At 40.0% G+C, this 17,662-nt stretch overlaps 1 protein-coding gene across 1 annotated transcript in view; it reads right to left on the minus strand.

The window, feature by feature from the left end:
* LOC109042253 (probable cytochrome P450 6a18) overlaps positions 1-16,755 on the minus strand; it is a 67,762-nt gene extending 51,007 nt beyond the window's left edge. Inside the window, exon 1 of the mRNA XM_019058905.2 lies at positions 16,106-16,755. The gene's annotated coding sequence lies outside the window, so the exon portion shown is untranslated. The remainder of the gene's footprint in view (positions 1-16,105) is intronic.
* Between the last annotated feature and the right edge of the window lie 907 nt (positions 16,756-17,662).

Consider the following 17,662-nt stretch of genomic DNA (forward strand, 5'->3'; position numbering starts at 1 on the left):
AAAAGAACACATTCTGAAAAACACGGTTCGGATTTTTTTGTTCGTCTGTTTTTTTTAAATGTACTTTTTAGCCGCCAAAATTGACAACTGTCTTAATTTTTTTTGAACGTTTTATTGGATCCTTTCTTCGCTCTGCTCATAGAAAAATCAGTGCCGTTTACTAGTTAAATGACGCGTAATGAATGAATAAATCGATGGTTAAATTCTGAAAACACGTAACTCGGAATCCGCATCATGAATCCTGAGACTCGTAAGGATACTCATGTTTTGCGTGTATCCTTATGAGTCTCAGGGTTCATGAGTTAATGATGCGGATTCCGAGATACGTGTTTTCAGAATTTAGCCATCGAAATAAAATCGCGATTCGCGATCCAGACAAGCCTCGAGCCTTGTGAGTGAGTGAAGTAGCCCTATGGTATTTGAAGGAATCGACTCGCACGCGCATCTTAAATGTGTCAAAAGAGGCCTTATGTCGCGGGAATTTTTGAATTAGAAAAAAGTCATTGGGGCTGCCCATACAATACGTAACGTATTAAGGGGGGTGGAGGGGGGGGGTCAAGCCCAACGTTACGTAACTCTTTTTTGCCGTAAGACCTTTTTTTTCCTTGTTAATTTAAAAAACTGACCAAAATAGGGGGGAGGGGCGAGGCTTGTGTTACGTATTTATTTATTTTTTTTGAGGGGGGGGATGGTTCGAGCTTGCGTTACGATGCGTTACGGAGGGGGGATGGGGGTAAAAAAATCGGAAAAACTGCGTTACGTATTATATGGACAGCCCCCATTATGGATTTCACTAAAGGGGGGAAAAATCGCCGAAGGCCCCTACGAAATCCCTTGAGGAAGGTAGGAAACGTTCCCTACTAGGGGCCTCCAAAGTTCAAAATTGCATAGAAATGCGCCCTCGAGGCCTCTCTGAATCAGTACCAAAGGGCCCCCGGCAAAAAGGACCCTTTTGTCGAATCGGCGATAAAGAGCCCGGTGCCTTGAAGGTCCTTAGAGGCGGTATAAAACCGCATCAAGGCCTCTTCAAATCGGCAATAAATGGTCCCTTGGAAACGGCAAAAAAGGACTCCTTCGAATCAGATAAAGGGGCTCTTTTAAGGTCCTTAGGAGCGGCAAAAAAAGGCTCCATCGAATCTTCTTCGAATCGGCAATAAATGAGTCCTTCAGGGCTCTTCCGAAATGACAAAAAAGGACCCCTTTGGACTTATTCGAATCAGAAAAAAGGGCTCTGAAAATGCAACGCCCTTAGATACAGCATAAAAAAGCTCCTTCAGGGCGCTCTCCGAATCGGCAATAAAGTGTCCTGTCCTCTCAGGAGTCTCGGGGCCCTTTCTCGAGGACGAACCGAAAAAGCCCTCGGGCGCTTCTTCGAAACGGCGAAATACGGCCCTTCAAATCGGCCAAAAAGGGCCCCGGAGGGGCCCCTTTTGGCCGATGAAAGTGGGGCGATCGCCCCATCGCCACCCCGGCCAGTCCGTCCCTGATCGTGGGTAACAATTGTGTTTATGTTGAGGAAAAAATCAGCAATGCATGGCGCAACGCAAGATCAGATTATTCGCGACATTAATTAAACGGTTGTAAATAATCATTTTAAGCTCTATAGGATTCTGTAGACAGTGGCGAAAGACCCAGTCGAAAGTGCTTGAAAGATCAAGGACGGACTCAACGTTGCCGATTAGAACCCATCAAGCGCTGATGACTAACCAACAGAACTGCCGAGCTGAGGAAAAATGGCGTATGAGCCTTCAGACGTTGCCAATTTACCTTTGATAAAATATGGATTTCAAGGAAATTGTGATTACATTTCTTCAAAATTTTCAGGGAATTTTATTCGCGAATACATCTGAATTAAATGACAATTTCAAGAAAAAATATTCATTACTCTCCTAAAAAATGACCGCTTCATCGAAAGAATTTGGCAACTGTTTAATGTTCACACGCCGTTTTTCCTTACCACGGCAGAGAAAGGTGCACTCACATTAAAATCTAAAGCTTCACCAATATGCACATGCATAAAAGCGATAAAGTTGATATGGAAATGTGTCCTTCTTTCCTGTCCGACAAGTCCAATGCATCTGTGCTGATCCTTGAATCAATTAAATCATTATCATGAACGCGTGATGATTTTATTAAACGTGGATAGCCATTCATATATTTTTGTTTAACCGCACCTGACCATGCAGTATCAATAATCTCTCTGAGCCTGTCTTACGGAAATAACTATAGAATGTTTTAAAAAAATTCATTTAAATAACCAATTTTTAAAAATAAAAAATCAAAATTAGTTTAAACACCCTCCCTCCAGCGCCTGGGGGAAATAAGATTTACAATTCACTTTTCCATGAATCGTCCTCCTTGAAATACAGAAAAATCAATCCATACATTTTAAGTTTTGCGGGTAGCAAATTGATGAATCACGTTATCTTCTACATACTGTGTGTTACACCGCTTCATTTTTTCGGGTTATTGATTAATTAGTTAATATTTTTTCATCATCTCTTCCGTTCAGTTATAGCTAAACAATAGACATAAAAATAGGCATAGTGATTGTCATGACAATAGGAAAATATACTCAAATACACATACTAAGATATAAACACCCTTTATCAGCCGATTGAACTGAAAAATCAAGCCAGAATTTAAAATTAAAATAAGCATTCGTAAAATTTGCACGTAGAACAAGTTTTCCGAAATATCCAGGAATAAACGGTTTGCGCTGCATGCAAGATCTCGATCAGAAATATTGTTTTGATGCAACATAAACTATTTTATTTTATCAGGTGTTTCTATTTCGGTACGTTCTAGTAACATATATTGTGTGGTCTGTCTAGTGGCCCATTCATCACTTCCTCAGGAGTTGGTGACGAAATTTCGGTATGACTGACGCTACCTTGATCGTTCGACGCCAGTGGATGGACAAAGCTCACTTTCTATTCATATTAATTGAGCCCGTCATTTTTCGTGGTACCGTAGAGTAGAGAGGGGACGGGGGGCGGGGGGGTGGCGGGGGCCAAGATCCGAGCCTCTAGGGAGGATGATCGAAAGTGCTCGGAGATTTTGACTCCGTTAATGGCCAATTGTGCAATTGCTCCTTCGATCATTCCGAAGCGTATTGTCCGATATGCCGCAGCGCCGCGGTGGCGATATAATAAATGATACACCATCCCGCTCTCCGCATTCCGCATATCACACAAGGCTGCCGGCTCGTGCACAAAATGTCACGATTTGGCCGTTGAAACTCTAGGCTCAGCAGGGGCGGACTGGTAGTCGAAAAGTTAGGAGGCGACCTAAATGTGGGGGCCCCTCCTGTCGTTCGGGGGCCCCTCTAAGAAGGTCCGGGGGCCCTCCCCCGAAAAATTTCGAAAATTTCACACTTTTTAAACGCAATTTTAAGCATTATTGGAGTTAAAATTCCACAGTTCCTGAACTTCAAAATAACCCATTCTCAGGATTCCTCGGGGGCCCCTTCATCACATAGCTCCAGGCGACCTTTCATGTCTCTTAGAGACAAATTTTCAAGGATTTTGGGGCCTTTTAGTGACAGAAAAGGATAGGAAAATTACAACATTACGGGGAAAAAAAACGAAAAAATTCGCCGCGGGGCCCATTCGGGACCTCCGCGGCAAATTGTTGGGAGGCGATCGCCTCCCCGCCCCCATGGCCAGTCCGCCCCTGCTCGAGTTTTCTGAATCCATGTGCGGATCTCTTTATCATCACGGAAAGATTTAAATTGCTGATTTAACAATTCAATTGCTAAAACTGCAATGTTTCAATGTAGATTTTACAACAAGAAAATGCTACTTTCACTACCCCCGTGGTTAAATTAGCTTACAATAGTGGTTAAAGTAGCATCTGTTTGTTGTAAAATCTACGTTGAAACGTTGCAGTCATTTTTTTAGCAATTGAATTGTTAAATCAGCAATTTAACTTTTTCCTTGAGCTCGAATTTGGTTCCTCCTCAGTCGGTATGGAGGGTCGATTACGAATTGAAAATGGGAATGCATAAAATCGTAACCGTCAAGATTAGCTGAGACTTTAGCTTTGCTCACGCACTTTAAACCAGGATGACTTGTTTCGTGAAATATGGAAATTTTTAAAATTTTCCTTGACTCTTCCATGTTTTTGAACAAAAAATGTACTGGCATGCCACTCAGTGTTTATGGATACAGGACGTCAAAATGCTTTTCACGAGATCTATGCGGTTGAAAAATCGTGAAGCTCCAATGAAAGTTTCCCGTCAAAATCACGAATGCGATTGGTCGCATTTGGCAAAGGATTTGGAGCCTTTCAAAAGTTTTGACGTTGCATGAAAGTTTAATGTTTTATGAAGAAATTTCCTAACGTTTCACAATTTGACCGCGTTTAACAGAAAGGAACCAAGCCACATCAGCTATTGCCAAATTTAAGGGGGCAATTTAATTTTTTACGAGAGAACGTTTGTGCGGATTCCTTTGAAAATTTTAAGGAATTTGCCTCGTACTATGGAGAAAACTCACTGAAATTTGCACTAAAATCCGCACAACCTTTTTTATGGGAAAAAATAAATTGCCTGATTCAATTTGGCAATAGTTGATGTGGCTTGGTTCCTTTCTGTTTAACGCGGTCCAATTGATGAGGAAAGTACTGACTTTCGCTTCACCTTACACTTCTTTCTCACTTTTCCGGGTTTCCTCTAACTTTTAAAGAGCTTGTCACCTATAAAAGGACTCAAAAAACGTTTCTACATAATTCTATGAATGCAAAAATGTCAATAAATTTAGGCTTCGCCTCAATCTCTAGGGAAGAATCGCGATTCTTTGGCCATAAATTCGCATAGAGAATAGGAGACACCTGCACAATCTTGATAGAATTAAAATTTTTCCGAAGACCATTTTCACGACCCGGCATCACACGCACTCACACGCGTCAACCGTGAAACTAGAAAAACTCATTTCGATTTGTGACGTCACAAATCTCCCATCAAACTTCAGTTTTACATTTAAAAGCCCTCACCTTGCAGAAATACGCTGAAATTCTTTAAAAAATCAGATCAATCTTGAAACTATCGAAATATTTCTGGATCATGCATCCTACCTACACTGAAGAAACAAATTCGATTATGTGTACCGAATGTTCGGTATTCAATATCGATCGAACCATTTTGGTTAGTCAAACTGAACTTCCTTTGGCTGTTACCAAACGCTCGGCTCGTTTCATCAAACATTTATTGGAATACGGTTAAATTTAAAGTTTGATCATACGTTTGAAGACTAACACAGACAAAAAGTTCAGTTTGACAAACTAGATTGCTTAATCGATATTGAACATCAAACTTTCGGTCCACACGATTGAACTTTTTGTCTTTTTTTTAAAAGTACCGATGTGTTTTGAGTCTTTTGAATTGAGGGGCTTGGAGGACAAGGCGCATGAGTGCAGTTTTTGCTATTTCGAGAGATACGTGTCTGAAGTTTTGAAATTGAATGGACCTTACGGCGAAAATTCAAACTGACTTTTCGATGCTTAAAAATTGGAATTGTGGAGCGAATTTTTCAGAGAATACGCACTGAGACTAGTTTCACTTGAAATTCTCAATATCTTAATTTTTTCAAGAACTGCACTTATGCGCCTTTTCCTCCAAGCCCCTTAATTTGAATCCAGTCAAATTTGAAAGTTTGATCATACATTTGAAGACTCCAACAGGAACCAGAAATTCAGTTTGACAAACTAGATAGCTTAATCGACATGGAGCACCGCATTTTCGGTCTACGCGATTGAACTTGTTTTCTCTTTTTCGAAATATCGATTTGTTTTGAGTCTTTTGAATTAATCGAAAACAGTCGGAGCAAAAGGGAGGTTCTCTCTCGAGTACCTATATAGGGAGAGTATGGACATGTCGAAAATTTTTAGGTTAGGTGATGGAGCTCTTAGACCCCAAAAAGGTAGGCAGTCTATGAATTCAAAATATCCAGAGTGATTTATAATCACAATTGTTGGGAACTGTCGTTGGTAAAGCACGTATTTGACTTGGTGTTTGCATAAACTTACTCATTTTTGCGGAAGAATGCTTACTTATGAATTTTTTTGTCCATTTTCGTTTGATATTGGAGTCTAAAGATCGACAGTGACATTTTTCGTTTTCAAAGGTTACCTACCCTTTTGGGCCCTTAGAGCTACATATTTCGAGTTGTCCATACTCTCCCTATATACCTAGGTACTTTAGTTCTCTCTGGGCACGGGTTGAGGAACTGAAAAAAATCAATTTGACAACCTGGCCGTCACTCAAATTTGCGAGAAAATCTCTTCTCTTGGACCGTATTCAAGCGACGGGATTAAAACTCGTTCAACTGTAAGCCCTTGCCGAAATCAAACAGGCATTACACGAGCTCTCGTCACTCAACACAACGTTTATAAACACCGCCGATGGACAGGGCAGGGACGCTCCCCTTGCCCAGCGTCGGCATTAAAAGTTCCAGAAAGGGATCTCGAAAAATATGAAAACGTCAACGTAAAGCGGATTTAGCCCCCGCTACAATTTGAGCGTGAACGCTTCGGAACCCTGTTAGCCGCCCCGATTCAGGATCCGTAATCGCGTTAGCCCTGTTAAAACCCTCGATGTCAGCGCGATGCAAGACCGTTTTTTCCGAGCTCCAACACACCACTGTGGAGCAGGGATCACTCCGTGTTCCCAACTTAAAGTGATACAAAGCAAAGTTTCAAGCAAAGGTAGGGCGATCAAAAATTTCCCTCTCCGCGCCTGAGGGCAAGTCTCTAAAAGTCAAAAAGGCCGTATAAAAATCAAAACTCGAGGGTTTGTACCCTCCTCCGGGAGGCGCTTTTAGGTCTTGAGGGAGGCGTCTGAGCTCTTTCATCCCTTCATTAGCCACGCGATGGCTGTTCGTAGGACTCCTTCAAAATAATAAAGAAAAGTTAAAGCTCCCCAAAAACTTCTCTATTCGTCGCGTTATTTTGAAAAACCGAATGCTGAAAGATTTTGAAAATATCAATTCGACCGAGCTATTTTGAAACAGAGGAATCAGCATTATATTGAGTTAAGAGTGGTATTAAGCTCATTTTATGTGTTTTCCCCGTCTAAATTCAAAGTTGAGGAACAATTTGTAAGTTGTGAGAAAAAGGGCTGTTTTGTTAATTTTCATTTATTTGTAAAATGTTGAACTTCCCCTGAGTTTTAATTTGAAATGATGGCTTTTATTACTTTTTTTTTAAAACTGATAAATCCCTCGTAAAAATTAAGAAGTAATATCGCATCAATTTCCGAGCGTAGTGCATTCTTTTTGATTAAAATTACATTTTATGGATAAAATGTGAGTTTCTGATTCGTATCCAAAATTTTCACTACACTGAATTTACTCATTTTCAAATATAGAAAAGTAAAAAAAAGTGATTAATCATCCTAAAACAAACCTTCCAATCCCTCCGAAAAATATCTGACGTACGTGACTCATAACACAATCGAATGTTTGGATCTTTGGATGACGGTATTTCCTTTAGGAGTAGCATTCTTGACTAAGTAAAATATCTAAACTGTAATGAACGCGTGGTTGGCGTCTCTTAACCTCCTCATTAATTTGGCCTCATTAAATACCTTCTAATCTCGAACAAAAAGCCAGAGTATTATTGAGCAACTGATGCCAAACGTGATCTATCATATTTTCACTGCACATCATACGTCCATCGTGTAAGACCTTATGATTGAAAAATATACGATTTAAGTCAACTTAATTCATTGCTTTGCCTGAACATCGTACCCACACAAGCAGGATGATTGATGTTGTAACATTGTGTGTCACATGGCCAGCATTCCAAAAGAGAAAAGTGAACTGGTATTTTTTAAAAAAATTGAGTTTAGGACAGTTTTCAGCGCGCCGACATAATTTTTGCCGTCAAAAATTTACTGTCGTGAAAAGTATTCAGTAAGTATTCGAAAAAACTCTGAGCCACAGGGGAAAATTGAACTTCCGACCCATGTTTTCCCGGCCAAAGTTCATGTCTTTTAGTTTCTCACTAAACGCTGAACTTCGTGCGTGAATTTCTTAGAAGCTAGGTGAACCAATGGGGTAGTATTTAAAAAAAAAAATTATTCTGAGTTGAACTAAACTGGAAATCAATAAGTGCAGAGAGAAGCAATGATTTAACCAAGTGCTTGATTAAAAACATTAGGTAAGTAACGTGTCTTCTATCTCTATTTGCAGTCTGATCTCATTTCTCAAATCGGTCTTGACTGAATTGCGGGGCCAAGTTCGAATCAACAAACCGAAGTCTGTTGAAGTTACTGGCAAAGATCAATACAACGTTCTCTTTACCCAATTCCGGATAGATTTGCAAACGCCATGTAGAGTCTGTTCGCTTTTAATTACGAGATTCGAATTTTATTCGCGGAGCGTTCCCGATTTTGCAAGGTGAATGTCTTGTTGCGCCCTGATGGGTTTTTGATCGAATCAGTGCGAAAAAATTGTTTCGAGTATTTTATATCTACGATAAAAATAAAATGCCAAACTCGCTCGGGCACATACTCAAAGTTTACTACCTTCGCCGTCACGAGCGTGTCTCGGTCGCAACATCTGGCGCGCAGACTAGATTCATTAACTATGGGCTGATTTTAAAATTGATCAGCTGTAAAAATCTTCCGATGAAACAAATAATGAAAAAAAGAACAATTGGGCTATCAAAAACTTTAGCAATGGCCAAAAGAGGAGTTGTTTTTTTACGTAAAATCTTACGTAAAAATGTAATGAAACCCACTGAAGTAGTGTAACCATTCTTAAGTATATCAGTGGCTAAAGTCCTCCAATATCAACTAGAAAATGGGTAAAAAAGCTGAAATTTGAAAAAAAAAATAAATAGGGCAGGACGTTTTAGCTTCTAAAAACAAAAAAATTGATGAAAATAATGACTGATTTGACTTAAATTGACTTAGTTCTTCGTTCTTATTCTAGGAGCTAAATTTTTGAATACTCTAATTCTACTGTAAATAACAAAGGCTAATCTCTCACTATTTACGAGTCGATTTTGGAAATAATTAGTATGTTTATCATATTTTGATGAAATTTTGATGAGGACATAGATACTGCGATCCTTTGATTCTCACCCTATCTGATGGTTTACCTACTACGAGGTGACCTCAAATGGACGAAGAGAGAAGAGAAAAGAGACACCTGAATACAATAATTGGACTTTTTTAACTCAGGTGTGACAAGCTCGGGCGGTTAAAAACGTATAAAGGCGCTTCGAATAATTTCAAAAGCTTGAGTGCCTTCGTTCGGTTACGTTTCAACTCCAAGAATGCATTTTGAGTATTCTCCTAGCTGTCTTCTCTGTACACCAGGTGCCAATAATTGAGCATGATTTCTAGGAAGCAATCTCGAAAGTTTCTCAATTAAATACTGATGGTGCGCCGTATTAAAAGGTTGGACGACATCTAGGGAAACCCCTTATACAGTAATGACCCTTTTCAAGGATTTATCTATTGAAGAAATAATCCTATGTAATTGCTCTGAAGCCAAACTGCCCATTTAAAAAAATTGTTAATTTATAATTTTAGCTTCAAAGCGTGACGTAAAAAAAATTCAATTTAAAAATATGAAAGAAAGTTAGCAAACTGCTGGAATATGTGTTATCAAATTCAGCTCAACTTTAGATGCTTCATAGAGAGGTAAAAAATTCTCTGAATTGCTGATTTGAACTTTACAGGAATCCGAATTTAGCTGTTAGGCTGTTTTCTTGCGTTGACTCAGGATAGTTCTGTCGCAGGCAAATAGTCAAATCAGGTATTTTATCAAATGCCTGGGCAGACATTACAAATTTTCAGGGGTCGCGAGCTCTCCTATATTTTCACAGAAACCCATCGAATTTCCAATATCTGAAGAGTAGAAATCCATACAAGCACAGACTGTTGTTGCATTTCCCGTTCCAAAATGCTCCTCATATTTCTTCAACCGTCCAAATTGTAAAAACTATTTATTTTACAAACTGCTGCATATTTTGAGGAAAATGTGCATTTTTAGGTCTGGAATAAACTTATTTATCATTGTACGAAGCACATTTTTACGGAGAATTCCTTCTTACATGATCAGAGAATTATTTTGTCTTCAATAAGCAAAATAATCAACATTTTTGACTATTTGCTTAGGCATTTAACCAAATGCCTGATTTGACTTCTTGCCTGCGACAGTCATACGAGGAATAGTCACGTGTTTGAAGAGACTTGGCAGAATGATGTACTTTAACTGGCTCAAATGTCTGCATTATAAACGGGGATTTGCCGAAATTATATTAAACAATTAATATGCTAAAGAAGTGGGGAAATTAGTCTCAGTTGCAGCGAATCCTTAAATTCCGCCGAAGGAATAAATTAACCCTTTCCCGAATGATTTTCGTCGCGAGTAGAAATTAATAGCCGCGGATTCTTGGCGGCAAGTTCGAACCAAGAATGTCGTTGCGATTTTCGTTGCCCCAAGTTTGAGCGCAAAGGCGGCGGAGGATTAATAATTTACTTAAGCCCCTCTTAGGTTGCCTCTTTGAAATTCAAAGGGGCCCTTTGAATTTAAATTTTCACGCTCATCAGAGCCGCTGAAAGCTGGGAGAGCTAGCTATTTAGCCACCTGCGGCGATTCAGTATCGCTTCAGCGGCTCGATTGATTTTTCCTCATTAGCAGTTGTAAAGCTGAGTTTACTTCTATTTTGCAATGCGATCAAAAGCCCCAGACGATCAGATTTTGACGTTTCACTCGGGAATTTGTTTCTCAAGTTGAGGCTCCGCCGTCTCCAGTAATTAGTTCTGAGCTCTACTGCCATGCTAAGGAAAAACGCCGTATAAACCTTCAGGCGTTGCTAAATTTCCTTTCATAAAACGTGAAATTCTTGGTAAACTCATGAATATTTTCCTGCCAAATTTTCAGAATTTTTTTTTTGCAATTTCAGCTAAAGATTCTCAAAATTTAAAGGAAAAGTATTCATAACTTTCCTGAAAAATAAACATTTTATCGAAGTAAATTTGGCAACTCTCGAATGTTCATACGTCGTTCTTCCTTAGCACGGCAGTGCACCCACCACCTTCCTAGGAAAAAACCCTGATTCCATCAACTGAGACTCCTTAGAAGACGCAGAGCCTCATTCGGAACGATGAATCTTTCAGCGGAAGAGAGTGGCTCATTAAAAGAAAACTGTGGATACAATCCATTGTTTATTTTTCCTCAATAACTCACGATAAAAAAGAAAAGAAATAATTTCTTCATAATTGCAACATTTAGCAAATGATAAGCTGAGACTGAGCGCGACACGGAAAAAAAAGCACGAGGTTGTTGGATGATATAGACATTTCGAATTAATTGTGGTAGTATCCCAATTAATTATGGTAGCACCCCAATTAATCATGGTAGTACCCCAATAAATTAGGTAAGTAACCCAAATGTTGCGGTACTACCCTAACTTGAGTTGCGGTACTAATACAATTTTTTAGATATGTCCATATCATCCAACAAATTGGGGTAGTACCACAATTTTAGGGAATATAGCCCCTGACACTTTTTTTCCGTGGAGGTGATGGCGATTCTTGAAAGTTGGCAACATTGTTTTTTCTCCATTTAAATGTACGTAAAACAATCGATTCTTGTTGAATTTATTTGCCTAGCCTAAAATCGGTATTTTTAAAGAATTTAAATGTACGAAAAACAGTGATTCCAACTTGCGAGGAGAAAGAAAACCACGGAGAAAAAACACGTATTACTCTTAAAACGGTCATAGTCGATTCCAGATTCCGCACTTACTGTTTTAATCGTGATTACAATGTTAGTTTTATGGTGACAGGCGGTTTGGTCTCGATAAAGATGCCATATTGTTACCGGAGCCGAGTTAACTTTTTTACACAAAAGTCATATTGTAACTTACACTAGAAAAGTACGTGGAACCTTTAATCCACTATGAATGTTGTAAGAGCAACGATTTTTTAGTCCTCCGAGGGAACCGTGCATTTGTAATCGAGGGTGCAAAATAATCAGGTTTCCATATAATGATTGGAATTAATCTACAGGAAGGAGCTCAGAGGGTAAAGCAGGAAAATTTTAATAGAGTTGGAAAATGATAGGTAATAACGGGAAGTAAAATTATTGAACCGGTACAGCTATGAATAAACCGAGTAAACCTGGCCGAAATGCCGCGAGCAACTACGAGTATTACTGCTCCTTAGCAGCTCACATTGCCTATCGAGATATTGAAGGCGAACTGATCGGAACGAGTGTGAAACAAGGTGGTAAGAATAGTACTGGCCTGTTACAACTATGAATAAACCAGTTAAACGTGGCCAAAATTCTGCGAGCAACCATGATTATGATTGATGTTATTATAACTATGTGAGCAGCTTAAGAGCAGTAATTCGGCCATGCACGATCACTTGGTTTGTCAAAAGCTTTAGTGGCTCATTAGTCCTTCACTTAAATTGTTTCTCACTCGTTCCGATCAGTTCGCCTTCAATGTCTCGATAGGCAAAGTGAGTGGCTTAGGAGCATTAATAATTGCTCGATGCTCTTCGGTCACGTTCACTCGGTTTGTTCATAGATGTTGTTATTTTCTACCACTACCTATCGTTTACTATTTTCTCCTTACTCTAATTACTATTTTCTCTATTTCAAATTTCAGGAGCCCGTCAGTGGCGTGGAGTGAAATGCGATATATTGATTGTTATGCTATTTAAACCTAAGGAAAAGGATCGATAAACATGGTGCTCCATACCAATCGATTCTTTACCATGGGTTTAAATGGCATAACAATCGATATATCGCAATTCACGCTGCGCCACTGGAGCCCTAAGTGTAAATTTTTTACAGCTTTTTATTCTTCTTCCTAAATTTGAAAATTTCAAAGAGAAGTATTAAAAACTTTCCTTTAAAATAAATATTTCGTTGAGGGTAATTTGGCAACGTCCGAAAGTTCACACGGCGTTCTTCCTCAGCACGGCAGACTGGACCGTGTCTACGACTGAAGCCGCGGTCACGCGTGTAAAATTTGTTAGTAAAGGTGAAGAACGTACCCCACCCCTCCCCTCTCCCCGATGGAGCCACTCCGGAAACGGACCGAGCGAGCGGATTCTGCCAAAGCGAAGGATGGACGCCCAAAAATTTCACGAATTTTGCATTTGCAAACGCAAGCCATGCGTTACGCAACTCCCGAAACGCGAAGCGGGACGAGACATTTCGGTGCGTGACGCAAACGCAAACTCAATCGCCGCATTCGTCACGCACCGATGTCGATACATCGAGTTCATCGTCAAACGGGTCAAACCTCAAACAGGAACCGAGCAGGACGACCTGTCGCTGTTGAACATCGCTGCCAAAATTCGTTTGGTCTCAGAGAGGGGACAAAAAACTATTAATAATCCCCCCCCTCCCAGAATATCTTAAGGGCCAGCATACATTTTTTTGACTAGGGGGTGTGTTCCCTAACCGCTTCGCGGTCTAAAACCCCTCAAAGCGCCTTGCGCCTCTAGCCTTATGCGTTACGCGCTACTCTTATGATTCGTTAGGTTATATGCACCTCATATTTCATATGGACGTATTTCTGTCACGGAACTATGTGCATTAAGACAAGAGCCCTGAGACCCATAAGAATATATGCATAACAGGGCTCACTTCATAATGCACGTTTGCGCTAAACACGGTGCGTTCAGCACGAAGCGTATATTAGCGCCTGCAAGACTGTAGGAATACTTCACGCATTGCGCGTTCATGTGAATTAAGACAAGAGCCCTGAGACCCATGAGAATGTGTGCATAACAGGGCTCACGTTATAATGCACATAGTTCCGTTTGATAGAAATGCGTCCATATGTCGCAGGCAAATAGTGAAATCAGGCATTTTGTCAAATGCCTAGGCAGATAGGTAAATTTTGATTGTCTACAAAATTTTATGAATTTATGGCGGAGAGCTCACGAGTTTTCGATATTTGTGGAAAAATATCTCATCAAACCTATACAAACTATTTTTGTCTCTTCCACTTAAATTGCCTCTCATATTTCTGAATGTTGAGCTTCTAAAGATGTTGTATTCTCTGGCATGCTGAAAATTTCAAGATATGGGTCTACTCAGGAGCTAAAACTCGTTTAAAATACTATTTTGTGATGCAAATTTTTACTGAGAATTTCTTCTTACGGGGTCAATTAATTATTTTGTCTAAAATTAGGAAAATAATCAGAGTTTCAATCTCAGCTAGAATAATTGACTATTTGCCTGGGCATTTGACAATTTGCCTGATTTTACTATTTGCCTGCGACACATATAGCACGATAAAATAAATCGGTTTGATAAGGGATAAGTTGGAATGAATTAGGATGATTCGGTATAAATGCAGCGGACAAATTGCGATGTCTCAGCGTATGGATATGTATGTATTAATCGGAGAGAATCAGGGATCGCCGTGGTAAATTCGGAAACTTTGGATAGAATTAGAATAACAAGCATAAATCACGATAGACTGAAATGAATCATAATAATAGAGGATAAATACAGGAACACCTTGGATTCCAGAGAACATATTTCGATGAACAGGAACAAGACAAACACGCGGGTAAAAAAGGACGCGCCGGCGTGAATTGGGAAAATTTGGAACGAATCAGGTTACGAAAAAATGCAGAGTAATTAGGCCAAAATTACATCTGTGGCCACGTGAGTGAAATTAGTTAGCGAGGAGTCTCTTTTACAGAGACTAAAAAACTGTTTTGTGATGGCCAGAAATGTTCTCTCGACTTGAGCTAAGGCATATGGGCGTGGAATACGTTCACTAATTAAAATTTAATGAAAGTTCATGAAAAAAATTAGCGTTCCTTATTCTTCGTTCTCTGCGTGATTTCTGCGAACATAGCAGTGAGTGTGGAGAGTATCATGCATGCTTCACAAAGCCGCTGATACGCGAGTTTGCCCTTAGTCTTGAAAAACAAACGAGAAATCGAATCAAATTCAAAAAAATGCTTGTGAAAGGTAATTTCTTTGCCTTTAACCTTTCATGCTTTATAAGGCAAAAAACTTTCGTTTTGACACGGTAAAGTACATCTGAGAAACGATGCCTACAGAAGAAAATGGAGTTAATAATTTATTTTCGATAAAAATAACATTTGTGTTCCTAAAACGGGACGAATCTAAAGCCAATCACATTAGAAACAAAACACTGCGGAGACACATCTGAATAATGGCCTGAATCATGCAGCGGAATTCAGTCGAAAAAATCAATAATTGCATTCCACTGTTGCCAAATTTCCCCGTGCATATTGCATCTTTACCGAGACAATTTTGGGCATTTCTGACTGAAAATTAACTTTTAATTTCTGACTAAAAATTATGGGAATCTGCCAGGTAAATCTCTGCATTTAAAACATCTGAAATATCGCGAAAAAACCTTTTTTTCCCTTAATGCAATGAAAAAATATCAGCTGCACCGCATGAAAGCAAGAGGCAACTTGCTACGTCATAAAAAAAACTTTTAATTGTAACAGCAGAAGTTTCCTAATCGTGGCGGTCAATCGTCATTTTGTTCTGTCTGTGACGAATCTTATTTATTTCTGGGTATTCAGTGTATACAAATGTACAGTTCATAGTTCGAATAAAAATTGAACATTTAGAGACTTTTATAGAGCTTACTCGTGGTACTTCTATGAAGCATTCGGAGATGAGCAGCAGAAAAGTACAGTATGCTATGTACAACGTGCGGCGTGAAAATGACGTCGTAAGAATCTTCTATGCGTGCCCAAGCAGCTAGGAGGCGTACCTACACAGCATCATAATGTATTTTAAGCAACTTGATGATTTAAATAGACACGACGGCAGTGGCGGAGCAAGAATGATCGATTATCGATATTTTCCCATTTAAAGCCATGGTAAAGAATCTATTATTAAGGTGTTCGCTGCTAAAACCTTGTTTATCAATCATTTTCCGTAGGTTTAAATGGTAGATCAGTCGATACATCGCAAAGCACGCCGCGCCATTGCACGACGGGAAACTCCCACGATATCCTCCTCCTCACATATCGCACACCACACTTTAGATTTCTAGTGATAAATAAACCAAGAAGTGGCTGATTTGAAAATAAGAAATTAACAAATTAAGAGACGCCATAACTTACAGATGAGATGTGCGGAGCCTGCAGACAGAAGGGTCAAGAAGTCCACAGCACGTACCGCTGTGATGAGAACGTTTATCCAAACCACTGGTTCGCACTACAGCACAAAAAGGCTCTGAAATTTCACTTAATTATTCCTGAAGAAAATTCTGAGTCGCGGGAGCTGTTTCACTTTTGTAAAGACACTTTGTTGATAGAATAAAGAGTCAAATCCCAAAATTTTGGCACTGTAGGAGTGAAGTCCATAGAATAAAGTAATCTCAAGATAATTGTTGAAAATGAGACGCGTTTTAAAATTAGAGGAGGGAAATATTGAAAACCCGTCAGAAACTAAGATATCAAAAATATCCTGAAAAATCGCACGTTCTGTCCGATACCCACGTGACAGAAATCTAAGCCTTTCGGAGATCCTGACGGTGAGGACTCCTGGGCGCTCTGATGGTGACTGATTGTTGATCGTCGGCGGTGACTGATCTAGTGGGTGGGCGCGGCGCGGCTGCGAGAGTGCTCCGAGGAGATCGAACCCGGGCCTCCAGCTCCGTGTTGACAGAAACAACTTCAAGTGATGCTCAGCGGCATGCGGCCCGGCTCAATAGACCATTTCTCCGGGCGATTGCATCACCGAATTTGAAGGTCTCTCGAAAAAGAGATGGGCGCCGTTGTAAGTACCAACGCGGGCATGAAGGAAAGCACACGGAAAAAACTCGCTCCGGCCGGCGCGGCGTCAAGCCGCGACGCCACACATACCTATATCCTACCGCCGCGTGCGGTGCTGCCAGGTTGCCAGGTGCGCGAGCCCTGGTTCAGGGTCAACAGCTTTGGTGTCTCTTTATGCGGCGCGTTAACTGGCGTGAGTCTCCGGATAGTGTTTAATTGTGAGCCTCTCATAATGAATATTGAGGGCGGGGAAGGTGCGACGCTGAGTAATTAAGGTGCGAGATGCGCCTTGAATGCTGCAATTTTGCTTACGACGAGACTTGGTTGAGACCTGCCGGCTGATTGTTGAAATCCGTAGACAAAGCGATAGACAAATAAGACAAAAATGATATGGAGTGATTTTATTGGTGAAAGCAGGAGGTTCCAATGGACAAAAGAGGTAGGTAATAGACTAAGTAACGACAATCCACAAGGAACCATTTAGTTAGTTCATCATTTTTTCCCATAGTCTGTAAGAACCACCCATTTCAACCAATAGGATCGCTCCATACTCCTTACGTCTTCTTCGTTTGTAGGTTTGTCTATCAATTTCAACAATCAGCCTGCAGACTTGGCCAATAACCCTCTCGTGGTAATTGAGCAAATTGTGGGATATTCATTTTACCTCAAATCGGATTGAGTATGACGCATTTTAAGACCCAAAAACTCTGATTGCTTGAACTAATGTGAAAAATCCCCATTTCTGGCATTTTGTAAATTAATTTTTTACTTTTTTAAATTTTAGTTTCTGGGAATTTTTGCCTTAGCCACAGGGCTCCATGTACCGTCATCCATTTCTGAGCTTTCAGGATCGCCAAAATGTACAGGTATTCTACCCTCGTATTCTCAAAAAGTGAGGGAAAA

Source organism: Bemisia tabaci, chromosome 5 (assembly GCF_918797505.1).
Source record: "Bemisia tabaci chromosome 5, PGI_BMITA_v3".
Lineage (NCBI taxonomy): Eukaryota > Metazoa > Arthropoda > Insecta > Hemiptera > Aleyrodidae > Bemisia > Bemisia tabaci.